Source organism: Lissotriton vulgaris, chromosome 3_1 (genome assembly GCF_964263255.1).
Source record: "Lissotriton vulgaris chromosome 3_1, aLisVul1.2, whole genome shotgun sequence".
NCBI classification, from domain to species: Eukaryota; Metazoa; Chordata; class Amphibia; order Caudata; family Salamandridae; genus Lissotriton; species Lissotriton vulgaris.
Window position 1 is genome coordinate 729,169,118 of NC_141689.1, and position 18,303 is coordinate 729,187,420.

Sequence of the window (18,303 nt, forward strand, 5' to 3'; positions counted from 1 at the left end):
TCTAGAATCAATATCTCTCAACACATATTGACCCTTAAAGTCACGCAGAAACAGTCTTACTCCTTCCGGAGAACAACAAATTACAGCTCCTAGAGCTTTCAGTGTCTTTATACCAAGTAAGTTTTCTGGACATGATTTCGTGAGTAATAAATCTGTAGTGCGGGACAATGGACCAACTGCAAGTGGAACAGGTTTCGATACTTCATTAACAATAGGCTTTCCTGAAAAACCAAGGGAAACATTCTGTGAGCCTGAGAGGGGTGCCCCTGGAACCTCGTTGTGACTTATTGTTGTCCTGCTTGCCCCTGTGTCAATCAAAAACTTTCTATCTTTCCCTAATACCCGACTATGTACATAAGGACCCTCTTGATCTACAGGAACCTCAATAAGAGGCAAGCCGACCTCCCTCTCTAGGCTGTTTCATGTGTATCGCTGGTAATCGGGATAGTCAGTTTGTGCATATTGGTACATCTGCTGAGTTGCATGTTGTGTTGCGGCAATGGGTTGTGGCTGTGGTACCGCTACCGTCTGTTGTGAAGTCTGCATAGGCTGGACATTCTGTGGAACGTGTTGTTGGGCCTGGTCCTGTCTAGGAGGACGCGGTCTCTCTTTCGTTTTACCTGTGGCTATATTGTGTTTCAAAACTGCACAATCATTTACATAGTGACCTGGCTGTTTACAATAGTTGCATGTCCCTTTAACAGGAGCTGCTGAATTATTGGACTGTGTAGTACCCCTTTTATGTCCGTCAGTTGGAACTGACTGAGCAACTAGCATTTTCATTTTCGTGTCTTTCATACGTCTCTGTTCGTGGTCATGTTCTTCCCTGATCCTATTCTGGTGATACTGTAACATTTGTAACATTTGTGAAGGCGAATTAGCTTGCCATGTGCTCTCGACTTTCAGTACACGGTTCTTAACCTGGGGCAATGAATTCTCGACTAATTTGGATACAAAAAGGTGTGGGTATGACTCGCTACTTGCTTTCAGGCCACTATTAATAATAAAACATTTCTCAAATCGGGAATAAAAATCTCTAGTGTCTTCATCGGGTTTCTGTTTGCAGGCTGAGATTGCATCCCAGTCCTCCTTTTTAGTTGCTAACAAACGTGGCAAAACCTGTACTAACAAACCTGGTAATGCTTTAGTTTTATCCCCAAGACCCAACCCTGGGGTTCGACCTGTCTCTTCAGTTTCTAATGCAGCCCAATCAATCTTTTGGTCTCCCACCTCCCATTCTTTTTCTTTGAGTTTCTCGTAAATACCGGCAGGCAATAATACTTTCAATATTTTCATAATGTCGGGATAGGTGTAATCACCCATGAGTAACATGTCTTTTATTTCACGGTGGAAACCTGCAGGGTCTTTATCATGACTCGGCACTATTTTCTTCATTTCCAATAATTCCATTTTAGTTATAGGCGTGTATACATAAACACGTGTAAGGGTATCATCAGCATTCCTGACTGGATGGACTTCTTGTAAAGGATTCTGTCTGTCTATGTAAAACATTTTCCTCTCTGGGGGTGGAGCTGAAACAAACTGTGGATTCAGGAAAGCACTATATCTATGTCGATGTTCTAAAATTACTTTAATTAAATCGGTACCGAGGCCTCTCCATTTATTCATTAGTAACTCTACTAGTACATCAGGTAGGGGACCTGGATCAGAATGTTGGCTCTTATACAACGTAAGGAGGTGTTGTATCATGTACATACCAGCTAGTCGCTGTTTGTCTGGGGAAAGATTCAAAAAGGTTTGCGCTACTGCGTCGTCATTATATCTATCGGAATTGTCAGCCCATTGTACTGCTGACCTGGCTAATACTTGTTCATCCATGGATTTGAGTACATGGTACCCCATTCGTTCTTGAAGTATTTTATCGGTAGCCTGAAATAGATGTTCAGGAGTCCTCGGGTTTGACATAGCAGAGTAAAAAAGTCTCTTGCTTTCTGGGCGTAACGTTTTATTAAAGGGTCTACCCTTACCTACATATGCCACCGTTTCTGCATCTTCTGGCTCATCCTCCTCTGAGGATTTATTCTTGTCTGTTTCTGCTTCCCTTGCATCCTTCTCTCTTTCATGCATTACTACTATTTCTTTACGAACCTTTCTGTACATGGCCTCTATACATTTCTGTTTATCATGTTTTCCGTCTGCTATATTCTGACTCCATGTAGTTAGTACCTCCATCTCTTCTTTATTTACACCAGGCCGATCTCGTTCTCTTATAAAACAGTTTACGAGGAATCTTAATATCATACTTTGAGTGTCTACTTTCTGATATGCCATGGCCTCGTGAATACATTCAGGACCCTCCCCAGTCTGAACAAAACAATATATCCTGTCTAGATAATCTGGCATTCCTGGCAATAAAACTAAAAAATTTGCAGCACGTCTTAAACGTATCGAGGCTAACATCATGGGCCCTTGCTTGCCTGGAACGGGATCATATCTACAGTCTGTAAGATATTCTTTAAGCTTTTCTAAAGGGGCCCCTTTCGGGGTATGCTGTGCAGCTAAGTCTCTTATTGTCAATCGCTGTGTAGGTGGCGGGGTACGGTAACCTCCTGTAGCACCTCCTGTTGCGGAAGTTTGAGCATAACCTGGCTGTGTGGTCGGTATCTGCTGAAAAGGGGTTGGGGCCTGAGCAGCGCCAGCCCCAAAACGATTAAGCGGGTTAATACCAGGATGAACAATAGGGGAAGTATTAGCAGGTGCGGGAAATGATGCGGGAGGGGTCTGCTGTTGTGAACCTGGGGGCAGACGATCAGCGGGTAGTACAGGTGCAGGCGGGACGGGTACATTGGTATATGCGGGAGCTACGTCGTCTAAGTAGGAAGAAAGGAAAATATCTGCTGCGGTCTTATGACGTAATTTGGTCGGAACCAATGGAGGGGGCAGATTTTTCGGTATTTCCGGGGTCGCCTTGGGCAGGCCCTCGGCCAGGACTGGATACAATCCTGTCAAAATGGCATTACTCTGTCTGTCGTGTTGTTCCATCCTAACTCGTTCTCCTTCTTCTAGTAGTTCTTTTTCTTTGGCTTTTTCAGAATCCTCTCTACTTTTCTCTGCTTTTCTAAGTGCTTTCTCTGTCCGTCTGTGTGATTCTTTAAGCCATAGCTCAATGGCATCTTTCTGTGACTGTCTGGCTTTCTTTTTCCACAACGCTTCTTCTACTCTCATGATGCACTCGGCATCCCATGTCCCTGTAGCGGGCCATCTCTGATTCTCTGCTAAATCCTTAGTGTAATTCACCCACAAGTCGAGATATAATACTGCGTCTAAGCCGTGCTTGTGGTACATAAAATGACCGGGAGTGTCCCTGGGTGGGATGGGAACAGCTTCCTCGAGTATCCCTTTTCTAGTTCCTATCTGTCTCAGTTTAGAGAATAGAGGCATCCTGTAACTTGATACTTGATACTTGATACTTATTCGGACTCGGACACAACTAATACAATAAACACAGGAATGACGATCCAACAATCACTCATACCACGACATTGAAATACATTAAAACATTTCGGAACGGATAATAACTAGATAACTGGATACTGGATATACTGCTAAACAGTACAGATACACTGCTAAAACAGTGCAGACCGGGTCTGCGTACCCAAACCCGTCTTGAACGGATACAAATTAATGCACCCATCTAGATGCATCCCCAGCAACGGTACTCACCGGGAAGCACAGAACGGAAGGCCTCGGAAACTTGACTGGACTGGACCGGACTGGACTCAACTCGACACGTGACGTAGGTACTTCCGAACTGGTGGGCCTCTAGACACCTCGGACCTTGCTCTCTCGGCTGGGCTCTGGTCGGGATCCTCCGCACTCCTCACCGCCTCGTCTGGATGTCGATCGCAGTCTCCGTCACCTCCGTAGGCCTGAGGGAGATACAGGAAATCCTGCGGGTACGCGTAGTTGTCCGTCACGGCTGTGGCAGGGGGCAAGGCCTGCGATGCATCGCCGGCGTGTAAGGTGGGGGAGGGGTTCCTATTCGGGCGCCAATTATGTGGTAAATAAATATTTACCGTATTCTTAATTTCTATGCGGTATAAGTTCAATAAAATAGCTCAATTAAAATGAGAGGCAGAGTCCGTGGCATCTGAGTTTATAAGGGTTTTATTCCATGTAATGGAATGGTTCGAACCATGGTATCATGTTCCATCACCACGAGGGTTCAGGAAGGGATAGACAATGCTTTATTAACAGTGTACAATATATATAGTAAATGCATACAATGGTGATGGATACAGAAGGCGTAACAGCTGAAAGAAAACGAGATAAGAACACATGTGCGTAACAGAAGGCGTGCACGAGGGCGTACACGGAGGTGTGTGCTAGAAACGTCACATGAAAGTGTCACAGGTGGGTGGATTCATAGAGGAATCCTGCAGTGTCAGCAGAAATATATGGCTGGATGCGCACGCAGGCAACATGACGTGTGATTAACGTGGAACTAGAGGGTGAAGGGGACTTGACATTTAGCACTATGCGGGGAGACAGAAGTCTGGTGTGTCAGAACAACCTAATCCCAAATCATATCTGATATCTTGTGTTGAAGAACTGTTTTATCTAGAAGGAAAGGTCTTTCGGGCAGAGGCTATTCTATACTGACTGCTAGTGCGTGCATATGTGTCTACGTGTAATGCGAAGGGCCATGGGCCTACCATGGTAACAGGAGCAATGAATTACTTGCACGGAGACAGAAAGGCCGGGCCCTTTGCTCTGCAGCTGGGGAGGTGTTTACCTAAATCTCTAGACAGGAATGTATTTTCGAAGAGCGGAGCAGATAACTTGAAGGCAAAATACAGTTTTGGCAGGCAAGCAGGCCGAGCCGGGCACCGCTCGCCGCGCAGGGAGTAAGGCAAGGGTCATGGATGCAGATCCAGGCTGCAGCTTTCAGAGGCAGAAGGCAGGAAGGGCTCGATGGCAGAAATCAGGGCCTAGCTCGCCAGAGCCAGGAAAACGTGAAAGTGCACCATGTAAAGACGGTGGCACGGCATACTTAGGAACTGAATTATCGACCCATTCATGGTGGATCTGAAAGAGGACATGTTAACGTTGGACGCAAATGTATTTGCGTCTTCATAGCTGGTTGTGGAGGGAACATACATGTACTTGAAGCACGTACATGGAGCCGTTGGGGTACGCAGTAGGGGACACATCTGATCATAAAAATTCATATTACCTCAAGAAGCCACTGCCATACGCAAGATACCAATGGCAGCAGCATGGGGCGCAATACTAACAGACCTTTTCAGCGCATGGCAGGCAAGTTCCCCCTCCGTCCCCCAGAATGTATCCAAGACATTACAAGTTAGGCAAAAGCAACAGACAACATAAAAGGTGAAAGCAGTGCGCAACATAAAAGACGAAAGTAGTGCGCAACATAAAAGGCGAAAGCAGTGCGCAGCAGTAGAGTTGAGTAGTGGGATGTTATGTAAATAATACACAAACACTGGATCTTGCACCCCATACATTATAGTGACATAGATGGGACCCCCCCCATTTTTCCCCTGTACACAAGGTTCACCCCAAGAGTTGGCATGTTGTCATGTAGATACCATAAATACAATTAGTAGAACGCACACAGATAGGGCGTCACGTTGACATGACTGGTAGCGCCCATTTCGCATGCCATACTACTTGCATATGATATAAAGTCATTACCAATTTGAAATATGATGTAATAATGTAAGTGATGGATGTGCATATTTGCTGTTGACAATTGTTTTAATTACATGTAAAAACCCAATAAAGAAATTTTTAAAAAAGAAAAAAAATTAGGAAACTCAGAAATGCTGACTAGAATCTCCTCAACTAATTATTTTCTGTATAATGTCACCCCACCACTCCAATCAAGGTAATAATGTTAGAAAAATGTTGCCTTTGTAGATCATTGCTTATATCTAAACACCCCACCCCATCAACTTTCAATTGGCGTAAATTGCTAATGTTTTGAGACTGCATTTCGTTCACAAAACATTTGTACACACCATTTTATATGGTATTAGCCAAAAAGCTCCTTCCTAATACCGAACCACAAAACCCAAATTGCGCATTTGGGCTTTATACAACCTAAAAGTTTTTTTTAGATAGAATCGGGGCGTTTACGACCTCAAACATGCTTTGTACATGTAGCCCTAAATCTCTTTCAAAAAAATGACTGTGTTGACTGAAACCGGAATTGGCCAAATGGTAAGTAAAACAAGCATTGGCAAAGCTATTAGGTCTCGCTTTTGGGACCTTATAAGTGAATAGCCATGCAACACTTCATGTTGTTTAATCAAGGCTATTGTGCTGAATAACTAAACACTTATAATGTCCCAAAGGCGAGATCTATTGGTATTGCATTGGGGGCCTTATAAGTGTTTAGGTAGAGCTATTGACTTTGAAAATTTTTCGAAGCTGTTCTGGAGAGAACGTTGGCTGCTGTGCAGCATGCTGAGAAGTTGTAATTGAAAAGTGTAAGAAGCACTGAGTGATGCTGTAGTGTCGTTGAGTGATGCTGTGTTTGCCCTGAGTTATGCTGTGGTGGCGTTGAGTGATGCTGTGGTGGCGTTGAGTGATGCTGTGGTGGCGTTGAGTGATGCTGTGGTGGCCCTGAGTGATGCTGTGTTGGTGCTGACTGATGCTGGGGTGATGCTGATTGATGGTGTGGTGCTGCACAGTGGTGCTGTGGTAGTGCATAGTGATGCTGTTGTGGTACTGAGTGATGCTGTGGTGTGAGTGATGAGGGGGGGTGCTAAGTGATGCTGTGGCGAAGGTCAGTGATCCTGTGGTGGCTCTGAGTGACGCTGTGGTGGTGCTGAGTGATGCTGCGGTGGTGCTGAGTGATGCTGTGGTGGTCCTGAGTGATGCTGTGGTGATCTTGAGTGATGCTGTGGTGGTGCTGAATGATGATGTAGTGGTACTTAGTGATGCTATGGTGGTGCTGAGTGACACTGTAGTGGTTCCGACTGATGCTGTGGGGCCGTTGAGTGATCCAGTGCTGGCCCTGAGTGATGCTGTGGTGGTGCTGAGTGATGGTGTGGTGAAGGTGAGTGATGCTGTGGTGGTGCTGACTGATGCTGTGGTGGTGCTGAGCGATGCTGTACTGGCCCAGAGTGATGCTGTGGTGGTGCTGAGTGGCGCTGTGGTGATGCTGACTGATGCAGTGTTGTGGTGATGAGTGTTGCTCCTAATATAATGCACTAGTGGCATGAGCAAATATCATAAGTTAATGGCGCTACAGTGAAAATCTATCTTTGCACGAAACCATTTTATTCAAATTTCAAACAACATCCAAACTTTGTGTGAATAATTGATAATGCCATAAGCTGAACCTAAACATAAGATAATTAGATAATTAAATAAGCGCAGCGGGAGCGCCGTTTGCGCGCCGAAGGCGCGCCTAAGGCATGCCCGTCTGCGACCATACGCGGCCCAGGGCCCGTCCCCCTGGCCAGACCACCATAGACCGGTGCGGGATGGCAACCTATACGAGGCAGGCGTTACTACATCTGCGCAAGGTGCTTCCGCCGGAATGCTCACACACGCTGCATGTGGATCAATGGCCTCTGAAGTGTGAGGGTTGCGGCTACACTATCCTCAGAGACCGAGAGACGAGTAAGGAAGGTAATGAACTTTCTGCCTTACTACTGAACTGTCGATCGTTGAAACGTCATAGCTTGAACATTTATGACATGCTGATAGAGGACAACCCTGACTTGGTCTTCTTGACAGAAACATGGTTGGATGAGCAATCCCTCCCTGATATTATAGAGGCCCTTCCCTCCGGCTATAACATTCTCCAAATTAATAGAGGGATTCAGAGGGGAGGGGGGATAGCTATTGTCCATAAAATCGAGCTGCCATGTTCTCTTGTACCGGCTGCCATTATTAATTGTGAAGCTGGGCTATTTTCCATCTCGGTTGGCCCTAACTGCACCATTAAGGGTTACCTTATCTATCGCCCTCCTGGTGTGGCTACCGCGTTCATTGAGAGCCTCCTGGAGGCTCTAACGCAATCTGCTTTACGCCATAATAAGTTCATGATTGTAGGAGACCTCAAAGTACATTTGGATGATGTCAACTGCAGAGAGGCTGTATCCCTGATCAATTCGCTTAGAGCTCTGATGTTTGTTTTGGCCGATAACAGAGCCACTCATCAAGCGGGGCATTTGCTGGATCCAATCTTTGTAAATTGGGAAGATATAAGCATATCTGCCCCGATTAAGATCCTGTGGTCGGATCATTATTTGATCCCTCTTAAACTTGGAAGACTGCCCAAAAGGGGGCCTATACAGAAACCCCTTGCTATTAGGCGCAGGGACTGGAGGAAATTCAGTCACGATGTCTTCAGTCAAGCCCTAGGACAGGAACCCCCAAAGCTCAGCAACAACTTGGTTGAGGCTTGCAGGATGTATGATGAATGGGTTGGGGGTGCACTGGATAAAGTTGCCCCCTGGACTCAAAAAGCCATGGCACGGAGCACAAATCCGCTCCATGGTTTACCGCTGAGCTGCGCGCCGCCAAAACCAAATGTAAGACTCTGGAGCGTAGATGGAGAGTGGAATATGCCCCCTCACTACGTGAAGTCTATAAGAGTGAATTAAGGTCTTATCACAGTCAGATTAGGAAATCTAAAAGAGATTACTATAATAAGAGGATTGACTGTTCAGATAACACATCTAAAGAGCTCTTTATGATTTTGAAGGAACTCTCCGCCCCTCTAGCGAGTTCAGGGGAAATCCCCCCCTCGACAGAGTCATGCAATGAGATTGCAGACTTCTTTATAGGGAAGGTGGAAAAGATCTACGCGTCTTTTCAGATTAACTCAGAACCCACAAATTCGCCAGATCCTAACTGTGAGAAACAGGTTATGAAAAAACTTAGGGAGTTTGTGGTCCCCCGAGCAGAGGAGCTAATTAACATCTTATGGGACATTCACTCTGGCTCTCCCTTAGATGCGGTCTCAGCGAGGATTCTTCGCAGTCATCTTCCCCAGGTAGCGGAGCACATAGGTAACATGGCCTCTCTTTCCTTCCATGAATGTCTAGTTCCGGACATCTGGAAATTGGCCCAAGTTGTCCCGATAAAAAAGAAAGCCCACATTAGCATAACACAACTGGACAACCTCAGACCAATCTCCCCCCTTCCCTATTGTGCGAAGGTAGTAGAGAAGTTGGTTAACCGACAGCTGGTGAGCTTTGTGAAGGAAAATAAGCTCCTCCACTCGTCTCAGTCGGGATTCAGGGCAAAACATTCGACTGAGACCGCCCTCCTTCTATCTACGGAACTGTTGCGGTTTAGGGCGGATAAGGGTCACACGGCCGCACTGGTCCTATTGGACTTAAGTGCGGCGTTTGACACCGTATCGCACTCCATATTACTGGACCGTCTGAGTGAGAAGGGAATACCCTGTCCTGCTCATGAGTGGTTGGTTTCCTTCCTTAAGAACAGGAGATTTCAAGTGCATTGTCCACCATACAAATCCAGTATAAGATGTCTTAGACAAGGGGTTCCACAGGGCTCGATTCTGAGCCCCACGTTATTCAATCTGTACATGGAACCCCTTTCCAAACTGGTGGAGTCATATGGTGTTGCCATAGTCTCTTATGCAGACGATACACAACTGGTGATCAACCTGTCCCGTGATCCAGTTGTGGATGCTGAGAAATTCTCGGCCTGCTTGGTGGCACTTGATGGGTGGATGAAGCAGAACTATCTCCGCCTCAATGGTAATAAGACGGTAGTTCTTATCGTTGGTCCCTGTCCTTCCATCTGGTTATCTGCATGGTGGCCCATAGAACTGGGCTCTGTCCCTGCCCCGGTGGACACAGTCAAAAACCTTGGCATACTTCTTGATTCTAATCTAGCCTACACTAATCATGTTGGTAATGTTGCCGGTAAATGCTATGGCATTTTGAAGGTCCTGAGGAAAATCCTTGACCTACTGCCTCCCAGCACCAGAAAAACAATGGTACATGCCTTGGTCACCTCCCATTTAGATTATGGGAACTCCCTCCTATGTGGACTCAGTAAAAAAGGCCTAATGCAGTTGCAACGCGTCCAGAACGCAGCTGCCAGGCTTGTCCTGAACCTCCCTAGGAGGGCCTCTGGGAAACATGCATTGCGTTCCCTGCATTGGCTTCCAATAAAGGAACGAATTGAATTCAAAACTATGTGCATTACCCATCGCATAGCTCACAAAAAAGCACCTTCATATCTCCAGGATTTGCTTCCAATCTATCGTCCTTCACGCCTTCTTAGGTCGATGGGCAGCATGCTATTAGTGGTTCCACGGATCCACAGAGCTAGGATGGGAGGACGGTCCTTTAGACACCTGGCCAGTAAAGACTGGAATGACCTGCCCATCGAATTGAGGATGGAACCGTCTGAAGCAAGGTTCAGACAGAGGTTGAAAACCCATCTTTTCCCCAAGACATAATCAGTTTAGTTTCCCCTGGCCCTAGTGCTCCTCCTCCGTGAGCTAAGCTGAAGAGATGATTAGTGGGATTTTCAGCGCGGGGACGCACTGTTCCTTGTGCAACCATGCGCTTAACAAATGTCATTAATAATAATAATAATTAGGGAAAAGTTAATGCTATTTAAAGTTTAGCTGCTAAATAAAAAAATATATACATATGATCATTTTTATTGAGGAGAGGTTATGCAGCAACGTTTTTGAATGAGTTGCAGGTTACCACATAGCTCTATTTTGTCGAGGCGCTATATTTCGAATCCTAGGTTTCCATGTGACAACCACCACACGTGTTCTGGAAGTTGAAGTCAGGGGCATTTAATAGTACTTTACTGACAGCACACCTGATGCCAAAGATTTTGAAGCTAAAAAGACCAGAGTTGTGCCAAGGTGAATCTGGGTAGCATACTCATGAAGGGCGGCCATTTTAAGGACTATAACGATATGTAGTATAAATAAAGAACCAGAGCATAAGTAGTCATCTTTCTCGAATTTTAGGGCCTTTCATGAGGACGTGTTTCCCTCAAGGACTGCCATGAATATTGACCAAACTGGATGACCTGCGTCCTCTCTTACTCTGAAGAATTTGCGATGTACCACAGATGTGGTGTGTGCATGATTTGTGTGCATGGTGTCAATTTGCACCTCATTGTATATCTAGCAAAACAATACATACTTCAGCTACAGTTCCATACTGCACTAAAATTCTAGTTCTTGGCGAGTGTTGCCAATAAATGGTTTTATGCCAATTATTTCCTCTAATGGGTTGCTTATATTAGTGAATTTTGTAAAAAATGTTTTAATCATTTAATTAGTAGAAATTATTTACAACAGATTGCACACTTCCGCAGCCCCCCCCATGTGCGTGCATTTATGTAGCAAAGTTTTCAAGCAATGAACGTATGTGTGCCTAACAGATGTAACAAAGACAACGTGAAAAGTATTAATGAGGCATGGAAATGCTGTAGAACAGTGGTTCCCAAACTTTTGACTCCTGAGGACCCCCATTGAGTCACCACTGGAAGCCGGGGACCCCCAAGCAATTTGTATGAGTTAAACTTCAAATATTAAAACAGTAATTCGAAAAAAATACACGTGTGCACACAAAATAAATACTCAAAGTACTAAGGATTTTGGGGCCAGATGTACGACCATTTCATTTAGCCCCTCGCAATTGGCGACATATTGCGAGTGGCAAATTGCGAGTCACAAAATGAAATGTACAACAGTGTGTTTAACACTGTTTGGGATTCCCACTGGGGTCGCAAATTGGCAGGTTCATTAATATTAATGCCAGCCCTCCCAGGTATGGTGGCCTGCTGGGCTCTGCAGGCCACCATGTCTGGGACTGCTTTTAAATAAAGCAGTTTAAAAAAAAAATGCAGCACGTTTACCATGCATTTAAAAAAAAAAAGGAAACGTTTGTTTCATTTTTCAAGGGCAGGCAGAAGTCCCCGGGACCACTGCCTGCCCTTAAAAAATAATTTTGCATGCATTTGCAAAGGGGAAGGGGTCCCCTGGGGACCCCTTCCCATTTGCAAATGCATTACCATCTACTTGAAGTAGGTGGTAATTGCGAGTGTTTTGCCCCCGTAAAACATTTGTACATGGTTTTGAGAATCACTGTTTGGAAGGGAATGCCCCTTCCAAATAGCAAGTTGCAAAACCTGTTTAGCGAGTTGCAAACAAATTGCGACTCGTGAAATAGGCAATGTACATGGCCCAATAGGTGTTTGCATTCGCAAACGGGTTCACAAATCCGTTTGCACATATAAAAACTGTTTGTACATTTGGCCCTTAGTATTTTATATTGAACAAATAGCCCCTCTGTCACATGTATTTCATTTGTTTTATAGCATCTCTCATACCACTGTAGGATGTCAGAGCACTTTACATCACACACATTTAGAGACATTGAATCATACATGTAAATCAATGTGTATATAAAATGTTTAAAGAGTGCTTGGCCTGGAAAAGTACAAACTCAGGATTCAGAACATAAAGTGGCTAGCACTGACTTTAACATTAAAAAATTATTTCCACCCAAATAAATCTTTTTAGCAGCATCAGGATAATGAATAACTGGGAAAAAACATAAGTTACTAACTGGTACCATGCAGATTGCAAGCAGCTATTTGATGACAGTTTATAGGTCCCTCTGCTACATTACGTTTGTCACAGATGAAGTGCACAGTAACGAAAGAATCTCTGTGACAAAAGCAGTAACCACAAACCTATCCACATAAAATACTGCTTTTTAAAATGCATGTTACACGTTCTTTGCAGTAGGCACATTAACCCTCTGTGCTACATTAGTGAAGTCAAAGCTGCCACTGAACAAAACTCTCCTCATGCTCCAGCAGGTACATTAATTACTGACATTATCTTGACACTTTTATTGTTGCTGGGAAGCTGCTAATTATACAAGAAACGTTTCGGTGATTTTAAAACTGTTGCCTACGGACCCCCTGGGAATGTGTCACGGACCCCTGGGGGTCCGTGGACCCCAGTTTGGGAAACACTGCTGTAGAAAGATGCTGCCGGAGATACTATATCTGCCGTACCAAAGAGCATCCATTTATATACATGTTTGAGTCCCTGTATTCTGTTCACCTCTTTTCGGCTTAGAATTATGTACCATTTCTTTAAGTTCTGCAGCTGAAACGCGTATTGCAATTAAAATGCAATTCACATCTCTTAGTATCATTAACAATTGTGTTAGAAAATACTTGCTTTTGTTCATCAGAGTGAGTGTGAAATCGATTCAACAAATGACAAATATACATATTTTAATTTTATAATCTGTTTGGCATCAGTGCTACATATCTATATTAACCATAGCGCAGACAGGAGAATTAGCACTGTGAATAGGTGACACTGTTTCTTTTCAGAAGTGCTTTAATCGTTATTGAAGAGAACAGCTATTTACACAAATTGGCAATGACATCTGTGATGCAACGATGCAAACATTTAGACAATCGAGGGTATTACACACATGTAAAACACGAAGTTTAAAAAACACGAAATAAAGGATAATGGGACAGTCTTCAGAGAAACTTTAACATGAAAAAATGCACATGAAATAAAGATCTTAAAATGTTTACCACAGCAAAATTCGACAGGCTCACAGAAGGCAGATGGCAAATTGATGTGAAATGACAGGCAAATAGAACAAGCGTGTGCGCCTCAAGTAAACTTGGAAGCAATGCAACTCGTGAACGTTTTTGCCCGCAAAGTTGTGCCGATTCCTAAAGGTCTCTTTCCTAGGCAGTGCATGCGCGCTGCGTAGGTGAGACCTAAAAATGCAGGTGGAAAAGGAATTGGAGAACAGCAGCAAGAGGGCAGGGAATGTAAATGGGGACCATAAAAAGGACGGGGAAAGCAGCCACATTAGGTTCTTAAAAACAAAAGTAAATGGAGTGAAGGTAAGAGCGTGTAAACCCCTATTCAAAATAAAAGTATCCCATGAAGGAGGATGGGCGAACAGACAAGGTGATGCTGTGAAAAGGAAAATTAAAAAAGAAGAACATGGATGTGGGCACAAGGGGAAGGAGTGCAGGGAACGTAGAGGGAGCATAAGGAGGAAAAAGGAATAATCCACACCACACTCTGTAAACATAAAACGTGAGGAGAAAGGAAGTGGGAGTAGTAATCTCCCCATTGTTAATATAAGAACAGAGGAGTCGGACAAGTGCTGGCAGAAAGAGAAAAAACAAGATGAGAAGCATGATGATGAAAAACAAACAGAAAACAGCATTTTCATCAAAAAGGGCTTTAACATGGTCGGTTAGTTACCTTGGTGAATGTATTCAATTTGGAAAATTCGATGAAAAGGAGGAATATATAAGCTATCTAGCTGCAGATTCCTCTTGTTTAATATATTCCCCAGGTCCCACTTTAGATTGCAAAACTTTTCATCACAACAAATAAATAAATAAGTCCAGGACTTGTAAAGTGCAGCAAATCACCCATGAGGGTCTCAAGGAGCTGAATTGTACGCATGGGGAGATGAAGTGATTTGCCACAAATCAGAGGATGCTGATGCCGAGACTCGAACCTACTTCCCACCCACTCCAAAGTCGGCGGCTCAGGCTGTTACGCCACACCCTGAACTCAAGCCGCTATGTGGTGCCATGCGGCTCCATGTAGGCTTCATCCCCCCCAAAGTGACAAAGAGAAGAGAAATATATAATGCCACACCTATGCGCTGACATCAGTTTCTAACTTGACTCTTTCCACACCCTTGGAAACAGAGCCCAAACAAATGTCAACACCAGTGTACAGATATATAATTTGGGACCTTTTGAAATGGCAAAAAAGAACCACTTCACAATACCAGGAGTTGGAAGGGCAGTGAGCACTCTGCGGTAAAATAGAGTATGCAGCGTAAAGAGCATTGCCAAAGGTAAGCTACTTGTTCTTCTGATGGATACTTCCAATAGCAAATTCATCACCTTTATAGTAGATACCAAAGCGGTACCTCCCAAGGTGTGATCTGAGGAGTGGATTCAGACTGAACAATCTTGCAGGACCCAGCAGTTGAAATGTCCTTTCCACCAGACTTGGCTGTCAATGGCACGGTGCTACATGAACATGTGTACTGATGCGCACGTTGTAACCTGGCAGATGTCCAAGACAGGCACTCCACGTTGTACAATGGGCTCTCAGAATTTCCATAGGCTGTATTCTGGCCAATAAATTACAGATCGCAATGTAGAGCACTACCACCTAGACAAAGTCCTCTTCTGCACAGACTTTCCTTTATTCGCCCCACGGAACCCTAAAATATACTGATCATCCAGTTGATGGCCCTTAGTACAATTGACTCCCGACTGAAGTCCAATCGTGGAGCCTCTCATCTTGAGGGCCGGGGAGGAGCAAAGAATGTTGGCAGAGTAATTAATTGCCAAATGTGGAAAGGTGTCATGACTTTTGCAAAGTAGACGTCTGAATTCTCAGCACCAGTCTCTCCGGACAAAAAAAGTGAAGTAGGGTAGTTGTACCAATAAGGCCTGGAGTTCACTCAAACGATGAGCTGAAGTGACTACAAAGAGGCTGACAATCTCACTCAAACGATGAGCTGAAGTGACCACAAAGAGGCTGACAATCTTTAAAGTCAGAAAATGCAACAAGCAGCTATGCATCCACTCTACGAGAGTACACAAGAGAAACAACAAGACCAAAGTAAGGTCCAACTGTAGCCTCACAAAGGGCTTAGGAGTGAACAAGTGGGTTAAATCATCAAGAAACCGAATTGCAACCGGTGATGTAAAAAAGAACAGTTGGTCCTGAAAAAGCAAAAAGGCCAACATGGCCGACAGATATCCTTTATTAGTGCCCACTGAATGGCAAAGACAAAACAAACAATAAAACTTCCAACAGTTTTAGACAGGGTTTCTTTCTCAGACTACACACCTGGCCATACATTTGTCCCAACCCCAGCGTATTTGCCGGTGCAGATGGACATCCGTCAGCAATGATGACATCCGCAACCTCAGGTGGTAGATAAAGTACAACCAACTGTCACAGCTCAATCTCATTGTATGGAAGTGTACATTTTGCAGGTTCGGGTGCAGAGCGATGCACTACTGCTGCGACAAAAGATCCTCCCAGAGTAGCAATCTGATCGGAACAGACACTTCTGGCCAGAAACTCTGGGTACCATACTCTCCTGGCCCAAAACAGGAGCCACTACAATGACTTGGAGCCAGTTGTCCATGACCTTCAGAAGTCAGAGCAGGAGAGACAATGGTGGGAGGGCATACAGTAGTCCTGTGTTCCACTTCAGCCTGACTGCATCTCATAGTGAGAGTTTTTGTGGGAACTTCATTGTGCAAAGGTTTTAGCAGAGCATATTCTCAAGAGTGGTGAAAAGATCTAGCCAGGTTTGACCCCACTGTTGGAAGATGTCTTGTGCTACCTCGGGATGCGGCTGGCATTCCTGATCAATCAGATACATCCAACTGAGCTTGTCCACCCTAGCATTCAAAGATCCTGGCAGGTGGTTCACGATCAGGAAATTGCCCTGACACTACAGCCAATTCCCTAGGCAGGACCCCACCCACCCTGCTGGTTGCTATACCACATGGCCGTGGTGTTCTCAGCGAAAACATGAACCAACTGCTCCTTGCTAGACTGCAGGAAGGCCTTCAGCGCCAGACAAATACCCAGCAACTCTAACAGGTCAATATGGAGCCGGGCTTCCCCTGGAGACCAGAATCCTCTGCTCCAGCTCTACCCAGATGACCTCCCCAATGCAGCATTTCTCACCACCGTCAGCTCTGGGCAGGAAAGGGAGATGTGTCTGCCGTTGGCCAATTGTGGGCTGGCAGCCACCACTGAAGATCACCTGCAGATACCTCCGAAACCTGGATGGCATCTGCCAGGTTGACTTTGTGCTGGGCCCAATGGGCTTCAGATTTCACTGCAGAGGCTGATTATGTCACCTGGCATAGAAGACAAGCAGGATGCAGGAGGCTAACAGACTAAGATGCCTCAGAGCTGCTCTCTCCAAGATTCAGGACGGGGGCTAAAACATCAGGATCATAGCTCAAATGTCGTAGACTCATTGAAATGGAGGGAAGCCCTTGAACTGCACCCTGCCAAAAACAGTTCCAATAAAAGGAAACTTCTGTGAAGGAGTCAGAAGAAACTTTGGTTCAATGATTATGAACCCAAACAATGTCAGGAGGTTTGCTGTCATCTGGAGGTGATCTACGACTGAATGTAGTTAGCCCATCTTCAACAACCAGTCATTAAAGTAGGGAAAAACTGTTATAAGGAACCTCCAACAGCTATCACCACTTTCGTGAACACCCGGGGGGCACTAGTGAGGATAAAGAGAAGCATGGCATACTGAAAATGCTACAGGCCTACCTTGAACCACAGGTAAAGTTGGTGGGACTGCAGGACAGGCATCTGAAAATATGTGTTTTGAAAGTCCAGGGCCACCATCCAGACCAAGGGAGCATGCGCATTATGAGGTTGTCCTTGGTATGAAGGCACTCTTTGAGCTCTCAATGGCTCCTTCGAAGTTTGAAGCTAAACCTCCAGCACTAGAATGGACAGTTGCTTCTCCGAGAGCCGATCTGGTATGGGAAGGAGGTGCAGTGGGACAAAAAGGAAAAGTAGGGCTGACTACTATGGATAATCTGGAAGGCCCATCTGTCAAAAGGTATGGATCGCCAAACTGGAAAAAAAGTACTGGTGTCTGCCTCTCAAAGGCTCTACATACCAAGAAAAATGTTCTGCTATATTGAGAGGGGGCTGAATAGTGCATTCTGGGATAGCTAGATGCCACACTTCACTGGAAGTCATCACAAGGCAGGAATGGGACCTGGTAGCCCATTGACAAGTAAACGCCACATTCCCCAAAGGCACTAACTGAGCATAAGAGTGGCACCCATGCCACAAATCACATCTATTACAGGCTAGAGTAGCAGTTTACAACTTTATAAACGTTTTCCAAAGTTTGATTGCGAGCACGGGCCATTACAATGAGTTGTGTTGAATGAAAAAGAAGTGATTTATTGTTTGTTTTAAACTTCATATCTACAGAAACGTCCGGTGGACTCTTGAGGTGTCTATTAAAGATACAATATAACCGTTTTTATAATTTGGAGTTGGATGTTTATTGTGTCTCGCTTCTTTCTTATTTGACTGTTTTGGTATTCTTAATGCTTTACACTTGTTCGTCTGATAAAGACTGACTGCTCAGGAGCCATAGCTTCCCTGGATTGAGCTAAGGTTTTTCAAACAAATCTGATTGGTCCCATTACAGGTTTATTACATGGTGAGGTCTAACAACCACACCATATAATAAACTGCTT

At 44.7% G+C, this 18,303-nt stretch overlaps 1 protein-coding gene across 8 annotated transcripts in view; it reads right to left on the bottom strand.

Annotated features, from left to right (window-relative positions):
* The window catches only part of YTHDC2 (YTH N6-methyladenosine RNA binding protein C2), a 1,208,271-nt gene that overhangs the window by 249,884 nt on the left and 940,084 nt on the right, over nucleotides 1-18,303 (bottom strand). The gene's annotated exons all lie outside the window — the stretch shown is intronic.